The 20,647-nt window shown below is 39.6% G+C and overlaps 1 pseudogene; it reads right to left on the reverse strand.

Annotated features, from left to right (window-relative positions):
• Positions 1 to 436: 436 nt before the first annotated feature.
• On the reverse strand, positions 437 to 16,576 carry LOC126940262 (eukaryotic initiation factor 4A-I-like; annotated as a pseudogene).
• Between the last annotated feature and the right edge of the window lie 4,071 nt (positions 16,577 to 20,647).

The raw sequence follows: 20,647 nt of genomic DNA on the forward strand, positions 1-20,647 counted from the left end.
TGTATTGACCTAAACTTGAGCTAATAATGTCTTCAAGTTTCTTTTGTTTTACATCTTAGCCAATGCGTTTACATTTTTATCAATTTCATTAGAATAAAATGATGTACTATTGTGGTTTTACTTTGCTTTTTCTTGATTAATAAAGTGTGAATTTCTTTTACATGTTTAATGGCCACTTGTGCTTCCTTTTCTGATATGCCTGCTAATATATTTTGACCATTTTTAAATATAGGGTAATTTGTCTTATTCTTAGTAATTTATGGGCATTCTGTATATATTCTGGATACTAAGCTTTTAACAATTACAGATGTTGCAAGTATCTTATACTCTGTGGCTTGTTTTTCACTGCCTTTTTGGGAGATATGTGTGTGTGTGTGTGTGTGTGTCTGTGAGTTGTCAGCTTTTTGGAATGAAATTCTTATAAATGCAGTTTGATTCACTCTTCTTTTTCTTTAGTTTGCAGTTTTTGAGCCTTTTAAGCAAAATTCTACCTTACACTGAAGCCATAAGATATCCCCTGATATTTTTTCCTAAAAGTTGTACCTTTTATGTTTAAGTTCTTGATCCACCTGTAATTGATTTTTGTGACTAGTAAAGTGGGTATTTGAATCAATTTTTCTCCCCATATGAGTTGCAATCATTTGTTTTTCAGTCCATTCTTTCCTCATTAGCTGTAGTGGGTAGCACTGTTTTGTATCAGGTATTAACATACACATGGCTTATTTCTGGGCTCTCTATTCAGTTTCATTAGTTTGTTTCCTGTGTCAGTATCATGGTGACTAAATTACTACAGGTTTATACTAAATAAATATCCGGGGGGACAAACATTTCAATTTTTTTTTCTGTTAGGAGTGTTTTAGATAGTCTTAGATCATTGATCTTCTATATAAATTTTAGATAAAATTTATAGAAATTTTATTTATATTTAAATTTCAGAATCACATTTGCAAATTTCAGAAAATACACTGGTAGACTTTTACTGCAATTGCACTGAATCTACAGAATATATTGGAAAGATTAATTTTTATAATATTGTTTATTTTTGCCCATAAACATGGTTATAAATTTATGTGTTTAATGTTTTAAAACTTTTTTCTTTTGCCTCAAAAAGTGACATTTAAAGAAAAAATGACAAGATGTCCATTCCTTGGCTCCCTTCCTTACACCCTCCTGCTGTTCCTCAGTCCCCAAGATTGAATGCTGGCTGGGGCTAGATAGCAGGACAGCCCCCAAGATGAGGTCAGCCACATTGAGGGGCATTTCCTCAATGGAGGTGTTGTAGAAGGTCCCGATGCCTCAGAGTCCTCTTGTCTTCTTCTGTCACCATGTTAATAGCCACATCCTTACGGTCAAACCATCTACCTCAACTGCTTCTGTGGATATAGTTTTCCCTGTTTGTGGGAAGGTCACATTTAATGACTAAAGAAAGCTGTTGCATATCAATATCTCCCGGCCCAGGTCAGTGGTAATCAATACTCCGCGGGAGCCAGAATGAAACTCCCTCTGATCACATCACGTTCCTTTTGGTCCATATCTCCACGCATGGCAGAGACAGTGAAATCTCGAGTGTGCATCTTCTCAGTGAGCCAGTCTATCTTCCTTTGGGTGTTGATGAAGATGACTGCCTGGGTGGTAGTCAGGGTTTATATACAAGTCACACAGTATGTCCAGCTTCTACCTCTCGTTCCATGTTGACGTAGAATGGGCAGATACCCTTCAAGGTCAACTCTTCCTTAACAAGAATCCGAATCGGGTCCCTCATGAACTTCTTGGTCACCTCAAGCACATCAGAAGACACTGTAGCTGAGGGCAAAACAACCTGGGTGCTGCTGTTGAGCTTTTCGAATATGTCATAGATCTGGTCCTTGAATCCATGTCTTAACATTTCATCAGCTTCATCCAGCACAAGCATCTTGATGTATTTGGGAGACAGGTATCTCCAGTGAAGCATACAAACACATGGCCAGGGGTACCCACGATGGTATGGGGAGCTTCCATCTGCTGTTTCTACACCTCAGCACACATGTTGGTACCCTCAATACAGGCATGACAGGAGGCACCCATGTAGTCTCCTAGTGTCATGACCGCCTTCTGTATCTGCTGAGCCGATTCTCGAGCAGGTGCTAGGACCAAGGCCCAGCTGTCCTTGGTGTCCTTTAGATCTAATTCAATCTGCTGCAGAGTCGATATGGCAAATGTGGCCATTTTCCCAGTCCCAGATTGGGCTTGAGTGATCACATCATAACCCTTCATACAAGGTAGAATGATTTGCTGCTGGATAACGAAGGCTTCTCAAAACCATAGGTGTAGATGCCATGCAGTATTACTCTTTTGGAAATTTCTTGGTGTTTCTGTTGGCATAAATACTCCCAATTTTTTTCTCATCTGACTTTTTTGAAAAAGTTTTCTTACCTTAATTATTTTATTTTTAGTTATGAATCTATAAGAGCTGTATAGTTTTCTTATTATAATTCTTTGTTATTTTCATCTAGCATTAAATATATAATTCCACTCTCGTTGGCTTCCATTGTTGAAATTTTAAATGATAGTCTTGTTGTCTCTGATGTTCTGCAGTTACAATATAATGTAGATTTATTTCTTATTTTTGCTTACAATACATTGTTTCTGAGTCTAAGGATTCATCTTATTAATTATGGGAACTTTCCAGTCATTTTCTCTTTGAATATTGCCAATATCCACTCCTTTTATTCTTTCCATCTGAAATTTTATACTTTCTACTTCTTTGGTTGTCTATATTAAGTTTTGGGTAATTTTTTTCAGATCTGTTTCAATTCATTAGTTTTTATGCTGCATCTTAATTTGTAGTATTTTTCATTTTTTAGATTTTCACTTCTAGCAGTAAAACTTTGTGTTCTTTCAAAAGTCTGGGTATTTCTGTAGTATCTTGTTCCATTGTCATACTTTTAATACCTCTAATTCTTAAAATGTATTGAATTTATTTTAACAAGCTTATTAAATTTATTTTAACAAGTTTTGTGAGTCTGATTCTGTAGCTGGTTGTTGTGGTTGACTTTTGTCCATGTTTCCTTGGTCCTTAGGTATTTTATTAGTTTTGATTGTGAATTTATGTTCCATGGAATCTAGGAGTTTTTTGAAGTTTGGACTTAATGTGCCTTCCCTTCCTTAGGATTGTGTTTGCTTCTGCCAGATGCTAGAGGATGCTACTGACTTGAGTTCGTTTTCAAATAGACTTTCAACTACACAGAAATAAAACTTCTGGTTCTAAATGCCTGTGAATATGGGCTCCACCCAGAGCCTCACTTGACTCACTAGGTAGGTGGATATAAGCAAGAATCTTCCCTATCTCCCATTGTCCAACAGGGCTTTTCTTTAGATTGCTTATTGATGATGTTGCTTTACAAAAGCCCCAGCTTCACTCAGTTGTCTCTGATCTAAAATTTTGTACTCTCTAAGCCCCAAGCTTGGTCTCTTGTCCTCCCCAGTCATGGGACCCATTAGAACTCTGGATTAAAACCACCAGAGATTGGTATATACCCTCAGAGCCATGCTGCTCCAAAGCTTGCCTACCTCTCGGGAAATACACTTTCTACTATTCCTGGAAACGCCATCTTCCTGATCTCCATATTTTAAATTCCACATCATTTCACAGATTTTTTTTTTTTTGAGATGGAGTCTTGTTCTGTCACCCAGGCTAGAGTGCAGTGGCATGATCTCAGCTCATGGCAACCTCTGCCTCCTGGGTTCAAGCAATTCTCCTGCCTCAGTCCCCCGAGTAGCTGGGACCACAGGTGCCCGCCACCACCGTGGCTAACTTTTGTATTTTTAGTAGAGACAGGGTTTCACCATCTTGGCCAGGCTGACTTTGTGAGCCACCTGCCTCAGCCTCCCAAAGTGCTGGGGTTACAGGCGTGAGCCACCATGCCTGGCTGAAGTATTCTTTTACAAATAAAATAATAGTAGTTAATATTTGTTTTATTATTTTAAGCATCAGGACTGTGTTACATGTTTTACATGAATTATCTAATTTAATGTGCAGAAGAACCCACTGCATGTAAAATCTCATTTAACAATGAGAAGACTGAGATCTTGGGAGGTTAATAACTCATATGAGGTCCAGCTCATACTGCTGGACAGTTCTGGAACCAGACTGTAACCCAAAGTAATCTGACTCTATTGAATCTTTTGTTCATTTCCTCCACTTTTTATAAGAAAATATTTCAAACATACAGAAAATTTGAAGTAATAAAACAATGAACTTATATTTGTTGCATTCAACTGTTATAAATTTTCTTTGCTTTCTCTCACTATGCATAAATACATGTTTTTTTGCTATACTATTTGAAGGTAAGTCTTAGATACCCTAGCACTTTACCCTCGATACTGAGACTTCATTCACAAAGTGAGCTTATAACTATCTTCAAAGTGGTCACTTTGGATTTTTTTATTGCTTTCCCGAAAATGGGGAAAAATCTTTGCTTGAAAGTAGGACTCTTTTATCTTTGAAATCTGAGCTTTAGCAAAGTGTTTGGTACATACCAAGTGAATCAATGAAAAGTTTGTTAAAAAGAAGACCTAGGTTAATAAGAGAGGAAGTAATAGTTATCCAAGAAAAGAAACTTGTTCCAGTTTAGATAGTAAGAAAAAGGGATACGTTGAAAAGGCTAGTTTTATTTCCCAGAAAATTATGGTGGAACATTTTACATTGACAAGAAACGAAGAGAAAACATTCAGGTAAATCCATACGTACAAACATTTATCCCATTGTCATGCAATATGTTTTTCCCCAGCTAGGTGATGACCCTCCCTACCTGGGATAGTAATTCTGTCTTCTCTCTGTGTATTTAGCCAATTATGTCTTTCCTGGTACAATGGAATGAATGAATCAATGAATCCATTCCAATATAATGTTTATAGTAAAAATAATTTCCACTTATTACTACTGTTCCTTCTACTGAAGCCAGTTGTACAGATATAATTACTGTTACTGAAACTGTTACTATTACTATCATGGAGATCTCTATGGGGAAAGTAGAGCCAAGTGAGGGAATATTATTCCCATTTTACAGTTCGGAAAGATTTGAAGGGAATTAGTTCAAACTTGAATGTAGACATTCTATCTGCAAGTCTAGTGTTTCCCCTATGCCATTCCTTTTGATCTAGTGTTTCTTGAGCTTTCACTTTGTGCCAGCCACTTTTCTGCAGGTAAAGTAGCCATAAAACTAACAGCAGAAACAGCATGTTCGCAGAACTGCTGACTTTACTAATACCTGACATTCTGAAAAGAACATGACAGGTATTAGCTGCTTTTTAAACTCAATCTATTATAATTATGCACATGTTAACTAAATACTAAAATATACTTTTAGTATATATATCTATACTTACATATTTATAGGTATCACTTCTAAAACATAAGCATTTATAAAATGTATTTTGCATGGATATACATATATATATAAACACACACACACATATATACATATGTATCTGTATATACTGTAGGGACTTCTGCCTAATTCTACATCCATGACTAAGGAAGCAGGAGGTAAGGAAGTTAATGGACTAAGGTAGGCCTGAAATTCCTTAGGGTTGCACATGAGAGATGAAGGCGAGAGAGGAGCTAAGTGATTGCCTTGAATGTCAGCTGGAGTCAGGTTCTGAGTCTTGTGGCCACTGGCTGCCCAGTGTATGAGTTAACTGTCCCAAAATATAGACTTTGGGTTGTTTGCATACATTTTGCCTCAATGCATCAGCTTCCGGGGCATGCTCACATTGAGACATGTAAAACATTTCTGGAGATGGCACATGACTGACTTTTCCAGAAAAGCTTTTATTGCTTTTGTTCAACTCCTGAGTCAATTCTGTTTATATTATCTTTCCTTCTAAGAACTTTTTGCAAATGCACTAACTGCTACTAATCCACTCAGACTTTTGAAATGATTTTCAAGTATTTAAAGAAAAGCAAACATTGCTAATTTCAGGATGAGTCTCTTGTGACAAATAGGTGTTTACTGGTGATGATCTGGTATGTTGGTTCAACATATTCTCCTGAAGACGGAGGATTTGCCCTGTTCTTATGTCTTTATATTAATTCTGTTTTTAAAAAATTTAAGTTTAAGTTCCAGGATACATGTGAAGGACATGCAGGTTTGTTACATAGGTAAACATGTGCTGTGGTGGTTTGCTGCACTCATCAACCCGTCACCCAGGTATTAAGCCTTACATGCATTAGCAATTTATCATGATGTTCACCCTCCCCTGCCCACCTGACAGGCCCCAGTGTGTTGTTCCCCTCCCAGTGTTCATGTGTTCTCATGGTTCAGCTCTCACTTGTAAGTGAGAATATGCAGTGTTTGGTTTTCTGTTCCTGCACTGGTTTGCTGAGGATTATGGCTTCCAGCTCCATCCATGTCCCTGCTAAGGACATGATCTTATTCCTTTTTTATGGCTACATAGTATTCCATGGTGTGTATGTACCACATTTTTTTTTTTATCCAGTCTATCATTGATGGGCATTTGGGTTGATTCCATGTCTTTGGTATTGTGAATTGTGCTGTATATACTAATTCTTAACCAACAATTTTTTATCCCTCTGGTATTCAGTAATTTATCTGATGTTTATGATGCTTATCATCACCATCATCCATAAATCTATTACACAGGAGCAAGGGAATACATTTTAAGTATCAGGCATCAAGTGTAGAAACATGATGCAACTACGAAAAATCAACTGCAAATTGACATTTTCCTTTTATGTAACATTCAGCCTTTTTTGTAATAACTGTCTTAATATAATCTCCAGTTTCTCTGCATTGTAAGATGTGTTTCTGGCAAAAATATTGGGAATAATATAAATGCAATCTTTAAAAATAACTTGGTAATGTCTATAATCCTTTGTATTCAAAACTTCAGACTTGTTAGGGGAATATAAAATACGATTGTAGCAAGAAGTGCATTCTTAATGGCATCCTTAAGCTCAAGTTCAGACCTTAAAGGTATTAACACAGAAATGGCATGGGGTACTTTAGATACCGAGCAAACAACCAAGTGTTAAAAAAAAAAAATCAGAAAAGATTGAGGAAACAAGACAAATAGAGAAATTTTTATTTAGATTTTACCCATGTAGGGACCTTTGGATCTCATGGAAGGTAAAAGTAATTGCATACCCTTTGTAGGCTGAGTCCAGTGGCCACATGGTGAGAAGTGGCTTCTTGATAGATAGAGCCAGACCAGAAAACATGCACATCTATCTGCTACGTTTTATAACCATCTATTCTGTGAAAGGCAATTACAATGGAAAGTGAACTCAGACCAATGCCTTGATCCTCATTGAATGCTGGGGAGAGGAGAGAGACCAGGGAGTGAGGGAGAAAAAATAATAAACAAATCATTATTGTTTAATTTTTGAATGTTTAAGGTATAAGTTGAGAGCTGACGGAGGCTGGAAACATGGGTCTTAAATAAAGGAGAACTTCTAATGATGTTGTGTTACTACTTTTAAAAACACTTTCAGACTCTTTCACACCCTAGTGTTGAAGGCAGAAAGCTTCAGTTTGAATATTTGCCCTGCCACTTAATAGCTCTGTGATCCTGGGTGATTTTATGAATCCCAGATTTCTTATCTAAAATATGGAGCTATTGATGTCTATCACAGGGTTGTTTTGAAAGTTAATATACGTACAAAAAAGTCTACGACAGTGACTAATACTGGCCAGGCACATAATACTGGCATCTTAGTTTGTTTTGTGCTGATATAACAGAATAACAGACACTGGGTACTTTATAAAGAAAATACATTTATTTCTCACAGTTCTGGAGGCTGGGAAGTCCAAGACTGAGGAGCCAGCCGGCATCTGGTGAGGGTCTTCTCGCTGTGTCATAACATGGAAAAAGCCATCACAGGGGTGAGGGAGGGTGAGAGAAGGTGAGAGAGGTCAAGAGGGGGTTGAACCTGCTTTTATTTATTTTTTGTTACTTTATTTTATTTTTTTTAGTCTGAGTCTCACTCTGTCACCCAGGCTGGAGTGCAGTGGCGTGATCTAGGTTCACTGCAACCTCCACCTCCTGGTTTCAAGTGATTCTCCTGCCTCAGCCTCCCGAGAAGCTAGGATTACAGGCGTGCACTACCACGCCTGGCTAATTTTTATATTTTTAGTAGAGATGGGGCTTCACTATGTTTGCCAGTTTGGTCTGAAACTCCTGACCTCAAGTGATTTGCCTGCCTTAGCCTCCCAAAGTGCCAGGATTACAAGTATGAGTCACCTTGCCCGGTCTGAACCTGCTTTTAGAACAAACCCACTCTTGTGGTTAAAAAAAACCCACTCCTGTGGTAGTAGCATTAATTTATTCTAAGGGCAGATCCCTTGTGATGCAGTCTCCTCTTAAAGTTCCTACCTCTCAACACTGTTGAGGGATTAAGTATTGGGGATTGAGGATTAAGTCTCTAACACATGAACTTTGGGGGACACAACCATAGCAAATGGTAATTTTGTGTTAAATTAAAATTTCTTTCCTGTGTTTTGCCTCTTTATAGTATGAGCACCCTCCTGTCAAAATCACAGCCCTGACAGGTACACGGTTGGAAGGAGAGGTGCTGTTTAACAGAAGCTCATGGCAGCCCTCCCTCTTGTCATTTCCTTCACTCCCTAGGTGCTGTTCTCTGGGCATAGCTGTCAGTGGAGTCCCAGGGTGGCCACAACAGCGCTGGCTGTGCCCAGGGTGGTGTTCCAGCTGCTCACAGTGCTGCATGCCTTGATTACTCTGAATCACAGCCACACTGGTTCCACGTGGAAGGGCTCCGTGCCCCTCCCTCACTCTGAATCTCCCTCTTCTAATGTGGCACACAAGCAGTGCCACTCACATTGCTGCTAAGAAGCTAAGATTCTATGTACAAACAAATCTTTTCTATTATCTGTGACTCATTTGGGCAACTTTAATATTTTCACTTCCCTTTTCAATCCAGAGGGGCCATGCTTGGCACACAAGAGCCCTGCTCCAGGACTGATACTGTGGTGGACATTTTTTTACATATATTTACCTTCAAAACAACTCTATGACAGATATCAATAACACCATATCTTAAGAAATCTGGATTTTATAAAATATTCAATGTCACAGAGGTAGTAAGTGGCAGAGCGGTCACCGAGCCTTACGGTTCGGTGGTCAGTTTCTGGGCTCTCGCAGAAAACATACACCTCCCTGTCTCCCACGTTTACTTCTTTCCCCTAGTTACCACAGGGAAAACGTGTTCTCAAAGATCCCTTCCCAAAGGAAATCAGGTCACGAGAAAAGATAACTTAGGCCCCCTGCCTGCTAACAGCTTGAAACTCAGGATGGAAGCAACTCACGAGCAGAGCTGTGTATGGATGCAGGCCTCATTCTTGATCATAGCACCTTGCTTTCTTTATTGGTTTCTCCTTGATCCAAAATAACCTTGTTTATCAATTTAATTGTTTGTTTTCTATTTCTACACCTAGACTTTAAATCCCCTGATGGCAACATCATGTGTTTATTCCTCTGCTATTATATTCCTAACACCAAGTCTCTGGTATATAGAAATTGAATAAGCAGAGGAATAAATCTTTTCTATTAACCATGCCTCATTTGGTCAACTTACTTTAATATTTTCACTTCCCTTTTCAATCCAGAGGGGCCATGGTTTTGTCACACCACAGCCCTGCCCCGGAACTGATTAATCTCTCACCTGTGCTCCTATTTCAGCCTGTAAATGTCACCTGCATGCCCTGAGCTCTGTGGGAGTGTGTGGGAACTGAGATTGAGCCGGCTGATTGTGATGCGACACCCCAGTGTTCCCTGAGAGGCTCTTCCTTTATGTGGACAGAGTTGCTAGGGATGCTTCAGTGGCTCTTCTCATCTTGGCAAGGGAATGGATTTAGCTCTTTCCTGGGTCGGTGCTAGCTCCAATCTCCATGTTTGTATTAAAAGGTTAATTGCTTTACACCTACACATTCCCAGCCTGGCTTTTCTAAGGAAGAAAAACAGCCACAACCAGAGCTGCGTTTCTACTCTAATATAATTTGCTGCATCAAGTACACAGATCTCTTTATTGGAGGCCAAATGCACATTCCCATTTGAGAGGTGGTTGCTGCTGGCTGGCTGGGTAACTGCTCGTTCTGAAACCCTTGAAGACATTGCTTGGTCTTTCTATTTGCTGTGGGCTGGTGGAGAACGGTTTCTTATTTTCTAAGGGCAGCCTTTAATGAGCACCCGGTGGCTTTTTTGGTGTTGCCCTCCCTCAGACTGGGTAGAGGCAATGCTAGGAATCATACATTTTCATTTGTGGAAGTATTTTGTATTGAACCCTGTCAAAAATAACACTACCTTTGGGACACAGAAAATCCAATTTGATAGCTATGTTTCTGCTTTTTTTCTTCTTAGATACATTCTATCAGTTAGGGTAGTTAGGGGACCTAACTTTGGACCTCAGCTATTTTTCACCTGGAAAGTAATTTAGGATGGAGCCCTGTGCTGTTGTTAGTGATGACGTGGATAACTATATTTACAAGCAGTTCTCTCCTAAAATAACCCAAATTAATACCTGTAAAGGGTGGGGAGAAGAAAAGAGTAAAGTGATTAGTCCTAATGCTTTCCCTGGGAACTCTCCATATGCATAAGGTACTCAGGAATGCTAATTTCATGAGGATTCTCCTCTCCCAGCTGCTTTCTTCCACTAAACATCCTGTGAGAAAGCGAAAGAGGAATTTTGGGGCTGACTGTGGGAGGCTTCCAGGACCTGAAATGACTCCTTTCTAAATGGAGATGAGTGTAGGATAGGAATTGTTTTTCCAGAAAGACAAAGATCTCATCCTAAGTTTGCAAATAGTCTTTCATATGATGTATTCATTCATTTATTCAACATGTATTTAAGCATCTACTGTGTTTCAGGCAGGGCTATTTATAACAACACCTGGATCTTGACTTCAACATCTTAAAGTGTAGTGGGAGGTGGAGACATGCAAATGAACAAATACAATAAAGCATGAGAAGGACCGAAATTCAGGCATGTACGGACACAACATCAGCTTGGGGCAGCGTTTCTTAATCTATTTTCCCCATTACCACCCCCTATATGAGCCTTTTAAGACTCTTTTGCCCCCAGTCATCCCCCTTCTTTAAATTTATTACCACACATATACTGTATATTTATGTTCTAGTATGTCTATTTGTGTTTTATTGCAAAAAATAAGATTTTTGTCCCCCTAAACTTTGGAGGTTGTTATGGACTGAATATTTGTGTCCCCCTCCCCACACAAATTCATATGTTGAAATCCTAACCCCCAATGTGATAATACCAGGATGTGGGGCCTTTGGGAGGCAATTAGGTCAGGAAGGAGGAACTCCCATAATGGGAATCTTAGTCTTCTAAGAAGAGACATGAGAGCTGGCTCTTGCTCTTCCTTGTCTCTGCCCTGTGAAGATATGAAAAAATGGCCGCCTGTAAACCAGGAAGTACGCCCCTATTAGACACCAGATCTCCTGTAGCCTTGATCTTGGAATTCCCAACTTCCAGAATGATGAGAAATAAATTTCTCTTGTTTATAATCGATACAGTTTATGCTATTCTGTTACAGCAGGCAAACTGACTAATACAGAGGTGCTGCCACCTCCATAAGAATGTATCACCTAAAGGAAGAAAGTCATTTCTCACTCAGGAGAGTCCAATAGGACCTAGTAGAAGAGAGATGTGTTACTTAAAGTATTAAAGGATGGGTAGGCAACCTCTCAGGGAGAGAAAATGAATAGTTGCATAAGAATAGAGAATAACATGCAAAAGTTCAGGGGGTATGAAGGTGTTGGGACTCAGAATACAATATCCCAAAATGAAGCCCTTAGAAGCAGCCTCAGAAGCAAAATTTCTCCTTGACCTTTTACTTCCCTCCTGTCTCTCAGTCCCATTCTTCCCCAAGGTTTATCATAGAAACGAGAATCCCTCTTCAAGGCAGGTCATAAATAGAAAAACTCCTAGCCAGAGCGCTGGTTCATACCTGTAATCCCAGCACTTTGGGAGGCCGAGGTAGGCAGATCACAAGGTCAGAAGTTTGAGATCAGCCTGACCAACATGGTGAAACCCCATCTCTACTAAAAATACAAAAATTAGCCAGGCATGGTGGCATGTGCCTGTAATCCCAGCTACTCCAGAGCCTGAGGCAGGAGAATCACTTGAACCCAGGAAGCGGAGGTTGCAGTGAGCCAAGATCGCCACTGCACTCCAGCCTGGGTGACAGACTATGACTGTCTCAAAAACAACAACAACAAAAAACAACACACACACACACACACACACACACACACACACAAAACCCTTTGCCCCAATGCCAGCCATAAAACCTAAAAATATTACTCTAATTTTCCCTCTGCCTTTCTGTATAAAGATTGGTCATAAATTTTCTGACCTACCTTGTTTGTAGGTCATAAGACCCCCGTTTCAGAAACGGTCCTGCCCCCACACAAAAGGAAGGAACATGTACTCAAAGAGGCCAAGAAGAATCTAGAGAGAAAAGTCTTGCTGGGTTTCCCAGCTCAGTCTATTAACATTAGATTATGCCCTTTTTTCTTAATCATATTTCTACATGGCTGTCAATATGTTGTTGAACCTCAGCAAAAAATGGACAACTTCCTCCTGAATCTTCAGGTCTTTGTTCTGAAGGCTTCTGTTTATACACATTAAATGAATTCATATGCCTTTTCTACAATCTATCCACCTTTGTGAGTTGATTTTTCAGCATACCTTCAGAGGACCAAGGGGAAAGCTATCTGCTGGGCCCTAGAAAGGGGAGAGTTTAGCATATAGCATGCACAGGTGGGAATAAACCTCTTTTAGGCTGAGTTCTGTTCAAGGTGCTGCTTATCTGATTGCCTATCAAATGCACCAACATATTGATTTTAATAGGCAAGTTCTGCCTAGTTCAAATAGGTATCTATGAATATCTGAAAAGAATCTTATTCATATGACTTTATTGGCACAACAAAGAATTTGTCAGGAATGTTTGAGTTCAGATTCTGTAATAAAAATGTTTATTATATAAAAACCTATAAAAGGTATGCAGTAGACTCTGGTCTTAAGCGCCATTTTATCTTCACTGAATAACTGGAGTAAACTAATAATTTGTGCTGTAAGAGATTAAGTATGAATTTGGGGCTAAACTGAATTAGTGTTCAAATTCTGAATCTATTGATTAATTGAATGGCTTTGACTAAACACATCCCTCAATTTCCCCATCTGTGAAACGGGGAAGAATATCTATATCATGGGTATACTGTAAAAGCTCACTCACCCATCCTTTAAAAATCTACCTGGGTGATGGTAGTCTAGAAGGCACTCCGTTTTACCAAATGTTATGGACTGAATGTGTCCCCACAAAGCTCATATGTTAAAACCCTATCCCAATGTGATGGTAGTTAGAGGTAGGGCCTTTGGGAGGTGCTGTTTGAATGTTCCCTCCAAAACTCATGTTGAAATTTACTTGCATTGTGATATTAAAAAGTGGGACCATTACGAGGTAATTAGAAAATGAGGGCTGTTCTCATTGAAGGATTATATCTCATTATTGCAGGAGTGGGTTAGATATAGCCAGAGTGGGTTGTTATAAAAGGGAGTTTGGCACTCTCTTGCCCTCTTGCTCTCAGGCATGCTCTTTTTCCCTTCTGCTTTGTGCTATGGGATGATGCAGCAAGAAGGCCCTTGCCAGATGCTGGCACCTTGATTTTGGACTTCTGAGCCTCCAGATTTGTGAGAAATAAATTTTATTTTCTTGTAAATTACCTGATATGTGATATTCTGTTAAACACCACAACATGGACTAAGAAGGTAATTAGGTTATGAGGGTGAAACTATCCTGAATGGGATTAGTGCTCTTATAAGAGGCCAGAGAGCAAGTTAGCTCTGTTTCTGCCATGTGAGGACACAAAGAGAAGCCAGTTGCCTGCAGCTGGGAAGAGGGCCCTCACCAGAACCTGACCATGCTGGCACTGTGATCTAAACTTCCAACTTCCAGAACTGTGCAAAATATATATTTGTTGTTTAAACCACACAATCTATGGTAATTTGTTATAACAGCCTGAACTAAGATACCAGGGGACTGAGAAAACCTTAGTAAGGAGTGCACCAGCATGTTTAAAGAGCTCAGTGGTAGTTATTCTCTGTAGGTCAGAAAAGAGAGTAGGAAATACATTGAAATGAACTCCCTGAATTCAGAAGGGGTAAAAGGAATTCAGGGAGTCTGTTCTGAAGCCAGTGGGGATAATGGAAATTTAATGGGGATAATGGTCAAGGGTTCGATGGTGGTCAGGTCGTTAGATGAGGCAAAGAAGGCATGTTATTGTAATGAACAGCAGAGCTAAAATTTGACCATTCTGACGTCAAATCAGAATGGTTTGACATGGACATTTTTGGTGTTGACTGACTGATCATGGTATCCCTAGGACTAAGATAGACAAGCAGTCTACTAACACTTTACTTGATTTGAATAAGTGGGAAAGCTCTAGGTCTTGTGAGCAGTTGACTAACTCTAGTCACCACAAAAAGAGTTGTATCTGCTCAATCTGTTCCTGGATTGGCCCAGCCCACACAGTCCCTTAAGTGAAGAGAAGCCTGGGTCTCTTTGAGGAAGAATCCTGCTACTCTGTCAGAAATTATACTGTAAATCTTTTTCTCTACTTTCTTTAAAAGGACCTGTGGTTACTTACCTGGGGGACTGTGAATTGGGAAAGGAGAACTAATTAGACTTTTCTGTTCTGAAGAGACACTAATTGTTGGAGACTCAAAATATCTCAGTGGTCCACCTATAAGAATAAGGACTTAAGGAAATGAGGTAATTAATGGAATTTTGGCTTGAATCCATCTCAATGTGGCTCAGTTAGTCCCCAAAGCTCTTCAATGTTTATTTTCTCAGGTCAGAAATTTCTAGTTGGAGGAGACATACTTAGCCACTGGGAGAACCCTCACTCTGATTCCCTCGCCCATAGAGAGAGGGCTATTATGTAGGAAAAGCTGTGTGGACGTCACTAGGATGACTCTGTTCTAAAAATCACACACTAAAAGCTATGTTGTATTCCTGGAGGGATTTTACAGATCTCTGCCAGTATCAAGGACTTGAAGATATGGGAGTGGTGATTCCTACCATATCCTAATTCAACTCACCTATTTGGCCTTTGCAGAGGGTAGATGGATCTTAGAAAACGACAGTAGTATTTTTGTAAACTTAACCAAGTGATAAGTCTTATTCCAACTGTTATTCTAGATGGGGTTTATTTATTGGAGAAAATATCAATACCCCTGGTACCTGCTATAGAACTTGAATAGGTTGTAATTCCTGGTTACCCACCCAAATGTGAATCTAGGTGGTGCTACAAAGGTGTTTTGTAAATTTGATCAAAGTCTATAACCAGTTGATAAGTAAGGGAGATTATTCTAGGTGTTTTGGGAGCAGCTGATTCACTCAGTTGAAATGTCTGAATAGCAGAGCTGACGCTTCCCTGAAGAAGATGAAATTCCACCTGTGAATAGCAGCATGCACCCATGCCTGAGTGTTCCAGCCTGTCCTTCCTGACAGGCTGTCCTATGGATTTCAGACTTGCCCAGCCAACCTCTACAATTCCATAAACCAATTCCCTGCCATCAATCTCATATATATATGTATATATATGTATACATGTGTATATACACGTATATTTCTATTGGTTCTATTTCAACCCTGATACAGTGATTTTTTTTTCTCTATTCTTGTTAATAGACATCATCAGAAGCAGTTTGCTTTTAATAAGCAAAGCCAGCAATACCTCTTCAGCGTCCTACCTCAGGATTAAAATTCCTCTCCAATTCTCTTACAATCTTGTCCATAGGGAACTTGATTACCTCTTCATTCCATAAGACACTGTGCTGCGCCACTAATTTAATGATGTTGAGTTAATTGAACTAGTGAGCAGAAAGTAGCAACTACTTGAGATATCTTGGTAAAATACATGCAAAATAGAGGATAGAAAATGACTAAGCCCCCCTAGTTCCCAAACAAATATAGAGACCTTTCACTTTGTTAAATTTCTAGGCAGTCTCATGGTACATTGACATATTCCTTCCAAATTGAAGAATAAAGTTACTGCGTGTAAACTCTTTTACAACAAAGATAGTGGCATAGCACTGATCTCGCCACTAAGCAATATAACCCAACAGATCCATCTGATGGTACTTGCAGTGATAGAAATGCTCTATGGGGCCTGTAGCAGACTGTAATATGTGAACCATATCACTAACCTTTAGAATTTTGGAGTGAAGCTATGTGACCCTTTTCAGGTAACTATTTTGAGAAACAACTTCAGGCTTGCTATTAGGCCCTACACATGACATCATCAAAGTATTATAACTATCACATTTGTTATGTGATTCAATAATATGCTGTAGCACGTGTGTAGCAGCATTCTATCAAGTGTAGGTGGTATATGTGAGACTAAGTTTGAGTAGATCTTGAAGTCTTACATAAGTTGCACAGGCAAGTAGTACAGATGCCCTTGGTTGCTCCTCTGGCCACATTGCTTTCTCCTTCAGTCTGTACCCATTGCCTTGGCGAAGTTCTCTCATTACCTGATGGCTAAGGAAGACAAAATAGGGCCTACTCTACAGATGATTTTGTGCAATGTGCTGGCATCACCAGAAAGTGTACAGAGACAGCACTTGGAACCCTACTCCTGGGGTATTTTTGAAAAATAGTAGTGGGCATGGAATACTATGCAGCCATAAAAAAGGATGAGTTCATGTCCTTTGTAGCGACATGGATGAAGTTGGAAACCATCATTCTGAGCAAACTGTTGCAAGGACAGAAAACCAAACACTGCATGTTCTCATTCATAGGTGGGAATTGAACAATGAGAACACTTGGACCACAGGTTGGGGAACATTACACACTGGGGCCTGTTGGGGGTGGGAGATGGGGGAGGGATAGCATTAGGAGAAATACCTAATGTAAATGACGAGTTAATGCGTGCAGCACACCAACACGGCACATGTATACATATGTAACAAACCTGCACGTTGTGCACATGTAACCTACAACTTAAAATATTTAAAAAAAATTACGAGAAAAAAAAAGTGGTGGAGAGAAATTCTCTCGAGGCAGTACTTTGAGCACTACTCTTTTTTTTTTCCATTTTTTGTGGAAGGAGAGAGATGATCAGAGGTAGCTAGAGATCTACATTATTTCATGGTAAGTGGATAACAGTTCGGCTTGATGGTCAGGGACTTGGAAGGAACAAGATTGGAAAGTTAATAACTAGGAGGTCTGGGAAGAACATAGATGAATCTCTCCAAAAGGGTATAGAATGTCCATATATTTGTGTCCCATGTTAATACTTGCCAAACAAAAAATCTCAGCAGAGAAAGAATTTAATTATTGGGCAGATGAAATGACCCATTTTGTAGATGTTGGTCACTCTTTTCCCAGACACCCCTGTCCTTTCTAGTGAACTCAGGAACAAATGACCATGGTGGCAGGGATGAAAGTTATACCCAGGTTCATTCAGCAACATGGACTTCTACTCACCAGGACTGATTGCTCATAGACACTGCTGAGTATGCAATATGCCAGCAGAAGAGATCAACACTGAGCCCTGGATTTGGCTCCACTTTCTGGGAGAACCAGCCAGCCACTGGGCAGCAGGGTGATTATGATGCACTAAATTAACTTGGAAGAGACAGAACTTTGTTCTTACTGAAATAGATACTGTGCATGTGGATTTGCCTTCTCTTATATTTCTTCTGACAAGTCCACCATCCATGGATTTACAGAATGTTACATTCACTGTCATGATATTCCACACAGCATTGCTTCTGTCAAAGCAACTCATTTTACAGAAGATGGGTTCATGCTCATGGAATTCACTGTTTTTTTTTTTTAAGAGGGACTCTTGCTCTGTCTCCAGGCTGGAGTGCAGTGGCACGATCTCAGCTCACTGCAGCCTCTGCCTCCCGGGTTCCAGCGATTCTCCTGCCTCAACCTCCCAAGTAGCTGGGACTACAGGCGCTCACCACCACACCCAGCTAATTTTTGTATTTTTAGTAGAGATGGGCTTTCACCATCTTGGCCAGGATGGTCTCAATTTCTTGACCTTGTGATCCCAACCGCCTTGGTCTACCAAAGCACTGGGATTATAGGCATGAGCACTGCGCCCGGCCAAATTCACTGCTCTTATCATCTCCCTTACCCTAGAGTAGTTGGTCTGAGAGGATGGTGGAATGTCTTTGAAGACTGAGTTTAGAACACCATCTGGGTGGGAATGTCATGTGGGGCTGTAGTAATGTCCTCCAGGATGAAGTAGGCTCTGAAGTGTTGACTATTATATAGTCCTGTTTCTCTCATTCTGAATTAAGCAATGGTTTGTTTATTGCCAGTCACCTGGCAACTTAGTGTTTCTCATGCTAGTAAAACAACAGGCAAAAAAAAAAAAAAAAAAAAAAAAAAAAAAAAGCAATTACCATACTGGGTGATTTATCCCTACTGTCAAGAGACTAGTTATTACACAATTGGACCAGAGAAGACTGTATGTGGAGTGCTAGAGATACGTATGTGGGGAGGTACTTTTTAGTATTCTCATGTTCTGTGACAGATGTAATGGAAAACCACCCCAAACCAGCAGGGCCTTTAGGAATGAAGCTGTGTGTTACTCCACAGGTGAGGAACCATGACCAACTGAAGTCAATATAGAATAGGTAGTAGAGAAAGGACACTGCAAATATCTCTATAACTATGCAACCAGTTACAGAATTTTTAGTATTTGTTTTCTTCCTTGCTTTTACATGGATATGTTTGTATATAATATATATAAACACATTTTAAAATTTCTTTTCCCCTCTTCCCTTTTCCTACCAACTAATATAAGACTAATAGTATATAATTTGGGGGCTGTGTATGGTAGTGCATGCCTGTAGACCTACTTATTTGGGAGACTGAGGTGGTATGATCACTTGAGCCCAGGAGTTTGAGGTTTCAGTGAGCTATGATTATGCCACTACACCCCAGTCTGGGTGACAGAATGAGACCCTGTCTTTTAAAAAAATGAGTAATAGTGATTATATCTTACTTAAGTTATAAGATATCAAAGCAATCATGTAACTTAGGGAGAAGAGTAATAAATATCACCTGAAGATGTATTAAGTATGCGTATCCTTTATTTAGGGAGAGTATTTGCAGTTTTGGGTTGTATGATACAAGTTGAGCATCCTTAATTCAAAAATACAAAGTACAAAATGCTCAAAAATCCAAAACTTTTGCCCACTAACATGACAGAAAAAATATGCTCCTTGGAGCATTTTGAATTTTGGATTTTCAGATTTGGGATGCTCAACTGGTAAGTATTTGCAAATATTCCAAAATCTGAAACCTGAAACACTTGTGGGGCAAGCATTTTGGGTAAGGGATACTCAACCTGTCACTGCATCATATTAAGTAGAAGCATCCTTTTACTATTATCTTCATTTGACAGTTAAGGATGGTTAAATGAGGTATATGTGGCTGCTAGGTTGAAAGGGGTGCAAAGTCCTAGATTGTACTATTGTCAATTGAGAAACTGTATTTTCTAGAATCCCTTATGATTAGGTTAGAAGTAGCTGATAGAGGAACTTGCACAAGATTTAGAAGGCAGAGTGAATCAGTGGCTATTATTTTTAGAAGGTTGTGCTCAGAGTGTGGCAGTCAGGTGCAGAGGTGTCTGTGAGGTCTCATTGCTCTCCTCTGCTCCATGTCTAGCTCACCTTTGTTATAACTGCTGGCCCTGGTGACCAGTGGTGGTCCCAAGCCTACCACCAGACGTTTGGCTGTGAACCTACACAGGTGGTAGCTACACAGAACCAACTTCCCATAGATAACCTCCATGTGACCCATCATTGTGTTCCTAATTTGGTGGCTAGAAATGCTTGGCTTCTTGGATTTCCCTGCACACTCCAAATTATCCACCCAGGCCAGCTAGGCAGGCAGATTAGTAACTCACATTTTTTATTGTGGCTCTGCAAATTCCTCTTGAAGACCTTTACTTCCCCAGCATCTCCCTCACAAGTTTAAATTTTAACCTCTATAACAAATTGCTTATTTCCATATTAGTAATTGTAATATGTTCTGCTTCACTGACTGAATCCTGAATAATGATCTTATTCAAGGACATTGGCATTGTAGTTGTTCCCCCTTTCTTCTGCATCATACATTATCTCCTCTTTAGCAGATCATTCATTCCCACCAGGTAAACGTGGTATAGTTTTCTCCAATTTAAACTGTAAATACTCTCTTAATCTCACATCTTTTTTTCAGCAACAATTGTTTGTTTCCAGTTATAGCAAAGCTTCTTAGGACATTTGTCTATCATCAATGTGTCCAACTCCTATCCTTTTTTTCTTTTGAATTTATTGCAACCAAGTTTCTCTCCATCACCTTTCACAAAAATGGCGCTTCTCAAGTTTCCCAATTGCGTCCCTATTGCTGTTTTCAATAGACAATTCTAATTCCTTATTTTATTTCACTCCTCAGTTGATATTCATTCCTTCTTGCAACCCTTTCTTCACTTGGCCAAGGATGTTCTTTCTCTCTTTTTTCTGTAGCACAACTGTTATCTCTTCGTAGCAATTGTGAGTGGAAGTTCCTTCATGATTTGGCTCTGCTTTATTGTT

This window comes from Macaca thibetana, chromosome 17 (genome assembly GCF_024542745.1).
Source record: "Macaca thibetana thibetana isolate TM-01 chromosome 17, ASM2454274v1, whole genome shotgun sequence".
NCBI classification, from domain to species: Eukaryota; Metazoa; Chordata; class Mammalia; order Primates; family Cercopithecidae; genus Macaca; species Macaca thibetana.